Raw genomic sequence first — 9,901 nt, forward strand, 5'->3', positions numbered from 1 at the left:
GATTTTAACACAGTAGTAATTTGCATGCTCATTAGTTTGAGCATGGGAACAGAACCAGGCTCTTCAAGAAGCAGACCCAAGGCATCCAATGTATAAAGTATGGTTTTATTAAAAGAATACTCAGAATGTAATGTGTCTATGTCTCCTTGCCACAAGATGAAAATATCATCAATGTATCTCTTGTATAGCTTAATGTTTGTCTTAAAAGGATGTTCTTCTAGATATGTTCTTTCAAAATTGGCCACATATAGGTTAGCTAGATCAGGGGGCATACTTGCCCCCATAGCTGTTCCTTTCACTTGTTGATAGAAATTGTCTTGAAAGCTAAAGTAGTTCTTAGTAAGTGTCAACGTAGCACATGTGAGAATGAGATGATTTGGAATCCTTTTACAGGTTGTCCTAGTACATAATGTCTGTTCAATAATGTTGAGAGCTTCCAGTTGCGGTATGTTGGTATACAATGAGTCTATGTCCAACGTAACCATAATCGTGTTAGTGAAATCTCCTTGATATTGTTGTAAAACCTGAATCGTGTGAAGTATGTTTGATTATTGGAGGGAGAAAGAAATCTGTGAAAATCGAGAGGGGTTCTAAGATGGATCCGTTTGCTGACACAATGGGTCTTCCGGGTGGGTTGGTCAGGGATTTGTGAGTTTTCGGTAGGATGTAAATGGTAGGTGTGACCGGATTCTTGACTTGAAGAAAATTGCTCTCTTTGTTAGTGAGAAAACCCATTTTCGAAGAGAGGATTACAAGCTCGGTAATATCTTGTTGGAGAATAGCAGTTGGGACTTCTGTAAGTTTCACATAGTATTGGTCACCATTAAGTTGTCTGAGTACTTCATCTATGTAGTTCGACCTATTCATAATCACAATGCCCCCACCCTAACCGGCTGGCTTTATAACAATGTCGTGGTTCTTAGCTAGTGACTGTATTGCATTTCTTTCCATTTTTGATAAGTTGTAAAAACGTGGTCTTTTCCGTGCTTCCAGTTGTTTGAGATCACTTTCTATACAGGTTTTGAATGTATGTATGAGATGATCTTGTGGTCCGGGAGGCATCCATGTGGAGGGTTTCTTGACCACAGAAACATGTGTCATGGGTGCAGTATTGGAGAAAGCTTGAATGATCTGTAATTTGCGACTAAATTTAAAAAGATCAACCCGAGTTTGAAATGTGTTATATCTGGTTGTAGGAACAAAGGTAAGACCTTTCTGTAGCACGCTAGATTCAGTGTCTGATAGTACATGACTGGACAAATTAAAAATAGGTATATCTATCTCCAACTGTCTGTCCGTTGGTATTCTCTGCTGTGTGAGTGAGGGAATCTGTGCATTCCCTTGCCTCTTCCTCGTCCTTTGCAATGTGGTTGGTATTTGCCTCTGGCTCGTTGTTGATGGTATGTCGGTATTCCTTCGAGTCCTTCTGCCAGAGAAGCTATAAAAAAGTATCAGACTGTTATGGTTGGGATGTAACACGGGAATGTGTGTTGCGAGACTGCATAGGTGAAGTGTTGGTCACATGTGGAGAAAAGGGAGATGTGATTGGGCTATTGAGTGGAGATGTGTAGAAGTCGCCTGAATCGCTTCTGATTCGTTTCCTTCTTTGTTCAATGGGGACTGTTACGCTTCAGCAAGATATTACCGAGCTTGCCACCCTCTCTTCAAAAATGGGTTTTCTCACTAACAAAGAGAGCGGTGAGTCTGACGTCGGTGCGGGGCAAAATGGTAGAGACTATTATTAAGAACAAAATTACAGAGCATATTCAAAAGTATGGATTAATGAGACAAAGTCAACATGGATTTAGTGAAGGGAAATCTTGCCTCACCAATCTACTACATTTCTTTGAAGAGGTGAACAAACATGTGGATAAAGGAGAGCTGGTTGATATTGTGTATCTGGATTTTCAGAAGGCGTTTGACAAAGTACCTCATGAAAGACTCCAGAGGAAATTGGAGAGTCATGGGATAGGAGGTAGTGTTCTATTGTGGATTAAAAACTGGTTAAAAGATAGAAAACAGAGAGTAGGGTTAAATGGACAGTATTCTCAATGGAGAAGGGTAGTTAGTGGGGTTCCCCAGGGCTCTGTGCTGAGACCACTGCTTTTTAACATATTTATAAATGACCTAGAGATGGGAGTAACTAGTGAGGTAATTAAATTTGCTGATGACACAAAGTTATTCAAAGTCGATAAATCGCGGGAGGATTGTGAAAAATTACAAGAGGACTTTATGAGACTGGGAGACTGGGCATCTAAATGGCAGATGACGTTTAATGTGAGCAAGTGCAAAGTGATGCATGTGGTAAAGAGGAACCTGAATTATAGCTACGACATGCAAGGATCCACGTTAGGAGTCACGGACCAAGAAAGGGATATAGGTGTCGTCGTTGATGATACGTTGAAACCTTCTGCTCAGTGTGCTGCTGCGGCTAAGAAAGCAAATAGAATGTTAGGTATTATTAGGAAAGGAATGGAAAACAAAAACGAGGATGTTATAATGCCTTTGTATCGCTCCATGGTGCGACCGCATCTCGAATATTGTGTTCAATTTTGGTCGCCGCATCTCAAAAAAGATATAGTGGAATTAGAAAAGGTGCAGAGAAGGGCGATGAAAATGATAAAGGGGCTGGGACGACTTCCCTATGAGGAAAGGCTAAAGCAGCTAGGGCTCTTCAGCTTGGAGAAAAGGCGGCTGAGGGGAGATATGATAGAGGTCTATAAAATAATGAATGGAGTTGAACGGGTAGATGTGAAGCGTCTGTTCACGCTTTCCAAAAATACTAGGATTAGGGGGCATGCGATGAAGCTACAATGTAATAAATTTAAAACGAATCGAAGAAAATGTTTCTTCACTCAACGTGTAATTAAACTCTGGAATTCGTTGCCAGAGAATGTGGTAAAGGCGGTTATCTTAGCGGAGTTTTAAAAAGGTTTGGACGGCTTCCTAAAGGAAAAGTCCATAGACTGTTATTAAATTAACTTGGGGAAAATCCACTATTTTTGGGATAAGCGGTATAAAATGTTTTGTACATTTTTGGGATCTTGCCGGGTATTTGTGACCTGGATTGTCCACTGTTGGAAACAGGATGCTGGGCTCGATGGACCTTTGGTCTTTCCCAGTATGGCAATACTTATGTACTTATGTATGTACTTATGAGGCCCCATTTGGAGTACTGTGTGCAGTTCTGGAGACCGCACCTACGGAAAGATATAAACAGGATGGAGTCGGTCCAGAGGGCGGCTACGAAATTAGTAAGCGGTCTTGAACGCAAAAATTATAGGGACAGGCTTATGAACCTCAACATGTATACGCTGGAAGAGAGGAGACATGATAGAGACGTTTAAATACCTCAAGGGCATTTATGTACAGGAAGAGAGCCTTTTTCAAATGAAGGAGAGCTCTGGAATGAGGGGGCATAGGACAAAGTTAAGAGGGAATAGGCTTAGGAGTAATCTAAGGAAGTATTATTTCACAGAAAGGGTGGTGGAGGCGTGGAATGGCCTCCCGGTGGAGGTGGTGGAGTCGAGGACTGTTCCAGAATTTAAAAAGGCATGGGATAAGCATGTGGGATCGCTTAGGAACAGGAAGAATTAGGGGTTACAGAGGATGGGCAGACTGGATGGGTCATATAAGTACATAAGTAATGCCACACTGGGAAAAGACCAAGGGTCCATCGAGCCCAGCATCCTGTCCACGACAGCGGCCAATCCAGGCCAAGGGCACCTGGCAAGCTTCCCAAACGTACAAACATTCTATACATGTTATTCCTGGAATTGTGGATTTTTCCCAAGTCCATTTAGTAGTGGTTTATGGACTTGTCCTTTAGGAAACCGTCTAACCCCCTTTTAAACTCATATGGCCTTTATCTGCCGTCACGTTTCTATGTTTCTGTAAGCACCTTCTGTGTCTTTGTAATATAGCCAACAAAAGTTTCTTTCCTGCCCTGTAAAACTAAGCAGCCCGTTTTAAAATTACCCTCAGATTTTATGCACAATTTTATAAGAGCCAGTTTTTGTGTGTAGAACTTGCTTTACATGCGAAAAAAAACTTGTATAATTACCCCTACCGTGACTTGCTCAACATTTCAAAGAGTGTGAATGGTGGAGGTGGAACTGAAGTCCAGTTACCCTGGTTCTCAGCCCTTTAGTATAACCACTTGATCATGCCTTCTTCAAAATATTGACCCGGTGTTTATCTTTCAACTCCATATTCCAATCTACAGTTCCCCTTAGCAAAACAGCTCATTAAGGAGCCCTTTTACTAAGCAGCGGCGGTAGAGCTAATGCATGAGTAGCGGGCGCCAAATTGACCCTACCACATGGGTAAATGGGCACCCTGCGGTAGTTTTGAAGTTGGCACGTGCTGTTTTTTCTGTTTTTTACTGTGTGGGAGGAGAGGCATTCCCAGCAGTTGTCAGCAGCGCAGCCATATTGGTGTGTGCTGCCTAATTACCGCACAGGTAGCGCGTGAGCCTTTACCGCTAGGTCAATGGGTGGCAGTAAGGGCTCAGGCAGTAAATAGCTGCATGCTACTTTTAATTGTCGCACATGGCCATTTACTGTCCCCATTTTTAAAAAGCCCTTTTTCCCAACCATGGTAAAAAAAATGGCCCAGCACACGCTGATTTCACGCGTCCAAACTACTGAAGGCCACTTTTTACTGCTGCTTAGTAAAATGTCCCCCCTCTTGAAAATAGCAACGTATCATGTCTAAGAAGTTGTTTTGGGGAGAATATTAATTTACTAAGGTGCATTAACGGATTTAGTACACGCTAACGATTTAGTGTGTGTTAATTGCCATGCAGTCCATAGGTATACATTGGGCTGCACAGAATTTAGCACATGCTAAATCTATTAGCATTAGTAAAAGGACCCCTAAATATTGTAATTCTCCTCAACCAAAGGACCTGCAGATGGAGCTTGCCTTTCAGATCTTTTACTTTTCAAAGAATAAGTATGTAATTAAATAGAAAGGGGTTAGCTAGATTTTGCAATTATTTGATCCCAAATGATATAAAGGCCTATTGCACCATCTAAAAAGACAGCTCTTATTATACACCGCCTTATGGGTCCTAAATTGAATGTCCAAAAAACAATACACAAAGTAGAGAACCAGTCTGAAAATTGATCAGTTCAATGTACACATACCAAACCAAAACGAAGTGAAAAAATAAAGGAGAATATTTGTTCTCCAGAAAACAATATACGGGAGGAGCATCAAGAATGGAGGAAAAAAAGACCTCAGTTGGCTGTGATATTTTGAGAAAAGTGTTTGCTATTAACACTAACAGACATAACATACTTCTTCACACAGCTCACAGGATCCATCATTGGCCAAAAACTTCCATTTTTCTTTAAACAATTCTTTACAATTTTTTTTAATTCAGTGCTCTCTCGTGCATAAAATATATTGACACAATCCACCCATATACTTTAGTGATTGTACATCTTATAATGTTTCTTTGTTTTCTTGCATAAAAAAATAACTTGGATCAAAGATGGACATTTTTGCATAGAAGGCATCTAAAAAGAGCCTTTTGTGCAAAAAAAAAAAAAAAAAAGAGGAGCCATTTTCCAAACTGAAACGTCAAAAAATCAGGCACAAAAATGTCTGGCCATAGGAGCCAGCTCTGTGGGTGCTTGAGCACCCCTGATACTGAGCAAACCCTTTGTGTCTAGAGAGGGGTGATTTCCATTGGGTTTAGAACCCCCCAATCATTTTGATAAGTTGGCTCCTATGTGTCTGGCATCATTTGTATCAAAATAGCCACACAGATATCCCTGTAGAGCACCAGTACAACACGTGCTAGGGTGTCCCTATAACCAGCCTCTCAAAATGACACACTGATTACAATTTAGAAGTAATTACTATGCTAACCAATGAAAAGTTATTCTGTTCTGACGGTTCCTCTGTGTACATCTGTATGCTGCACAAAGTATGTTTCTATAAATGAGATTAAATAAAAATGCTACCATCAAGGATGCAACAGTAAATAGTTTGTTTTGGGGTCAGTGCAGTGGACTTTAACAAATGGCACCCAGACACAAATCTGGCCTTAACTCCTTTGTGAGCCCTCCAGGCACAGAAAAAAAAAACCCTTCATTTCCTAACTGTGCACTGAATTTTAGGTTTATTTATCCCTTACTAAAGTGTATGGACCAGCCACCCCCTAATAGGTGGAATAACCAAGGCTACATTTAGAATGAGAAATGTGATCGTTTGTGTGTAAATCACCCAAGGCTGCAGCAGTTTGCTCTTTATTAGATACCTTATTTCTTACAAGTATTTGCACAATTAGCAGATCAGTGCTATCTCACTGGGAATACAGAATACTGCTACACAAAATTACTTCTAGATCTAAGGCTCCAAAGAATATATATACTTTTATTTATTATTCTTCAGTATATGTACAATCAATTGCTTATGGGAATACAGTACCATAGCTACACATAGGTGTTTTCTGGGTCTGAGTCTCTAATGTCTTATTTTAGGGTCTTCTTTGCCCTCACCCTAAATTACCAGCTAAAGCCAATTTACAGATATAAAAGACTCCAGGGTTCTTATGAGAAAGCAATAGGATTACTTGCCAATTGATTGGTTTCTCATGGGAGTGCAGCCCGGCTTGCACAAAGGTGCTAGCTGTGGCTGTCTCACCCCAAAGAAATAGGAATTAGAATCACTTATATATACACACTCATAGGCGGTCGGTGGCCCAACTGTTTGGAGAGGCTAAAGGGGGCGGGGTTAGGGGTGGGGCCAGGGGTGGAGCTTAAATCCATAATTGTCTGATAACACACAGAAAAAAATAAAAATAAAAGTCACAATTAATACCTTTTATTAAATTTAGATATTAGATATGTATCATATGTCAAAGAATAAAGTGGTTGCTCAAAGCATATTCTAAGCACAATCGCTCAACTGTAAAACACTATGCACAACTTTGTACAAAAACACACTCAGAACCTTACTGTACCATAAATATTACACTGGGCAGAACCTAATACACCAATATTCCACCCATACGGAAAATGCAGACCGTCAACAATATGAAACAAGGGATCATATCATCACAATTCTCATGTAGAGCCACAAAACACCCTAATTCATGTTTAATGTGGGATAAAATGCCATAAATAAGTAAATAAATATAAACTTTTAATGTTGAGCACCTGATTCTCAAAGTGGACATATTCCAAACACTATAATGAAAATAAAATGATCTTTTCTACCTTTGTTGTCTGGTTGTCCAATTCTGCTGCTATCTGTTCTCAGTGCAGGTCAGGAAGTCATCCTCATTAAATATCTCCCTGGCAACCCAGCCAACCCCCACCCCCCTGCTCTCCCAGCAGTAAGGTAAACAAACCATAAACCAATTTCTATAATTGGTTACACAAGGCTAGAGGGCTTTCACTGCAGCTCCTGCTGTGAGGATGGAGGTAAATCAACAATTTAAACCTCTCAGAACACAGCAGGGGAGGCTTAGCCTCTCCAAACCTCTTATACCGGGCACCTATGTATACGCTCATTAACATAATAGGTCATTCTGCCAATAATCCCATTTATTGGATATATACTAATGTAATAGTTAACACTGAATGGCCATGATAATGAGTTGATTAGCATTCACTGGAAAAGCTAACAATAGACAAGCTCTTACTGGAAGACTAAGTCATCTTCCTGAGGAGTTGTCTTGTTCTATTTTTCACCAAAACATCTGTGACCACTATGTTGCTAAACGAGGTTACTCTGTCTTTCCACCTAAGCCCGTTCCTCTTTCTGCTCCATGATCATAAGTTCTGCAGTCCCACTTGACGTTCAGGTTAAAATCATGGGTCTGTAAGGTTTTTTCTCATTTTAGATCCTGAACCAAAGTCTCAGGCCTTGAACCAAAGCTCATAGCTGTAATAATAATAGACAGCACCACTACAATAGCTTTCAAGTCTGCAAGTGTCTCCTATATGTAGGTACGGTAGATATTTTGTGGTAATTGGAGGGCTCACAATTTCCTCCAAAAAAGAACTAGTGAGAGTGGGATTTGGACCCGGGTCCCCTTGTGTATAGTCCACTGCACTGACCACTAGGCTGCTTTGTTGGGTATGTCTATAATACCTGGGGGGGGGGAGTGAAGAGGACAGCATCCACTAAGGGATTAAGGAGTGGGTCAAGCCTTAATCCCTCCAGTGGTTAGCTGGTCATTCAGAGCATCTTTTTGTAACTTGGATGTGATTGAAACAGGTCTAGATTAAAAATATATATCTACTTCTTTTTAGACTTGGTTGTTTTATCCCATTCCATTATCACTGAAAGATGTCCTAATTTTGGGCCTTCCCTAGTCCTCCCCAAAACACATCCCCCAACATGCCCCCTTGCTGTTTGGATGAACTCAGTGGAAAACATCCAAATTCTGCCTTTTCAAAAATCATGATTTGGATGCTTTTGACAGAAGGACATTTTATTATTTCCCTTTTGAGACATCCATGCGCTTCAAAAATGAACGCCATGGTGTGACAAAGACAGACAAAACCTGCTGGGTGGGTCTCTGATTTAAAACAGTGTGGCCAATTACAGTGAATGGGCCCTCTTGAGAGTCTCTGAGCTAGAATAGTGGATAGAGTCCAGTACAGTCACTTTGTACTGGACATTGGAGAGAGGTTAGGGTCTCTAATACAAAATAATTCACTTGTTATACTGACAGTTTTCAACCCCGACGCATGATCACACCCTATCATTTTGTCTGTATCACCCCAGCCTATTTACCGATACTTCTTTACTGTATTTGTCACTGTAATAGTACCCCTATACTGTATTTGTTCACACCGGAGTCCGTAACCACCTCTCCGGAACTATGTAAGCCAGTTTGAGCCTACTAATAAGTGGGAAAAAGTGGGATACAAATATAACAAATAAATAAAAATAATCCTAAGACTACTGTTTTATAATTGTTGATTACATTTTACTACTCTAACCAATATGTAACACCTTCCCTCTGGCTCACTCTACACAGTTGTTTTTCTGTACTTCAATATAGCCTCAGGATACAATGGAATAACTTTTAGATCATTGAAGATAAAAGAAAGAATGGAATTTTGTTTATAGCTTTTTCAGTACAGTATATTCTCAATTATCCAACCTAAACGGGACTGACCCCATTGTCAGATAACTGAAAAGTCAGATAATGGAAAACACTGCATAAACCCCTCAAACAATATATAAACAAAGACACAGAGTTCCCATTTTCAAAAATTGTTCTAAAACAAAGATTTTTAATAGAAATAAATTTGATGATGTCACCAGAGGGTCTGTCGAATATGCCGGATGGTTGGATTACCGAAGGTCTGATAATCAAAAGTGTACTGTAGTAGCTCGAGGCAAGTTTCATTCTGTTACAGCAAATGTTTTCCTGTCCCTAGAGGGCTTACAATCTAACTTTGTACCTGAGACAATAAAGGGTTAAATGACTTGCCCAAAGTTACCAAGGGCAATAATGGGATTTGAACCCTGGCACCCCTTGTAATTAGGCCACTGCTCAAGGCAGCAAGTTATTCCTCTAATCTAACTGATACAGAAATGGGACAGCGTGTTGTTTTCAGTACGTATATATTTTAATAGCCTAATCTTAATTGCTTACAAGATGCAACTGTTTAAAAAATTTCACATCATCTGTGTGGAAGCTAGTCGTGCAATCAGATTTAATCGAGATTTTGTTCTTAGAATATTAACAAGGACACTAACAAAATAACCTTTACAAGGTAAACTATGCTTTGTTCCTTTTTTTTTTAAATTATATACACACACATCTATATTGGGGTTCTCAACCCAGTCCTCGCCATTAATCATTTCTTTAGCAGTGTATACATTATATGCAGATGCTTTCTGTCCTTAGAGGACTCACAATCTA

Source organism: Microcaecilia unicolor, chromosome 1, assembly GCF_901765095.1.
Source record: "Microcaecilia unicolor chromosome 1, aMicUni1.1, whole genome shotgun sequence".
NCBI lineage: Eukaryota > Metazoa > Chordata > Amphibia > Gymnophiona > Siphonopidae > Microcaecilia > Microcaecilia unicolor.